The sequence below is a fragment of the Alligator sinensis genome, unplaced genomic scaffold, assembly GCF_000455745.1.
Source record: "Alligator sinensis unplaced genomic scaffold, ASM45574v1 scaffold888_1, whole genome shotgun sequence".
Classification (NCBI taxonomy): Eukaryota; Metazoa; Chordata; order Crocodylia; family Alligatoridae; genus Alligator; species Alligator sinensis.
Window position 1 is genome coordinate 1,071,070 of NW_005842533.1, and position 975 is coordinate 1,072,044.

A 975-nucleotide genomic window follows, 5' to 3' on the forward strand; every position below is an offset into this window, starting at 1 on the left:
GAGCTGGCTGGCAGGGACACGCAGACCAGACAGGAGACAATGCGATGCCCTCCTGGCTCCCCACCCCGTGCTGCTGATGGCCAGGTGCCCCCTGATGCCCTCACCAGTAACCTTCAGTGCCAGGGAGCCTGCGGGAGAGCGACTGGGGTTAGCACTAGCTGGGGCAGATGCCAGTGCCCTCGGGTGCTTGCTGTGCCCTCCTGGAGGGGCCAGAGAGGAGGGACATGGGGCAGCACCAGGCTGGAGCGGAGGTGCAGAGCGGAGGGAGCGGTGGGGCCAACAGGAGAGGGCAGAGCCGACTGCGTGTGGGGCAGGGCCCGGGGAGGAGGAAAAGGACCCAGCAGCGCACAGGCCTGGCCTGGAGGGGCCACACACCGTGTCCCGCAGCCCAGCTGTGCTGCCCCGCACCCTCCAACCCAGGTACGAGCCCCGCACAGCCCGGGCACTCGGCCCACCCTGCTCCTGGGGCGCCCTCGTGCACCCGAGTCAGGGCCTGGGCCTGGGCTTAGCCCCTCTCAGGACTCGGTCCTGCTGCATGGTCGGGGCTGGGGCCGGAGGGACCCTGCAGAGCAGACGAGGGTCCGGCTGGACAAGCAGCTTCTCCTCGGCTTGCGTCCATCCATCCTCCCCGTCAGAGGCAGCGTGTCCTCTCTTCCCGCTCACCAGCAGCTCCCCGGGCAGGAACGGCCGTGCTGGGAGAGGGGAGGGTGCTGGGTGCCCATCCATGGGGTGCTGCACTCAGAGGCGGCCTCAGGGAATGGGCGAGCTCCACCAGGATGTCTGCTGCTGTGCGTGGATGTAGGACGTGGATTCATGCCCCGTGTAAGGCTTGCTGGCACAGCTCGTCCGCAGCGGGAGTCGTGGCTGAGGCAGGCCAGCAAGAGCAGGCCCTCAGTGAGACGGGAACATCCCTGTCTGGGCTGGACTAAACACATTGGAGTGAGCAGAGAAAACTGCCCGATCGTTTCTTTGGCC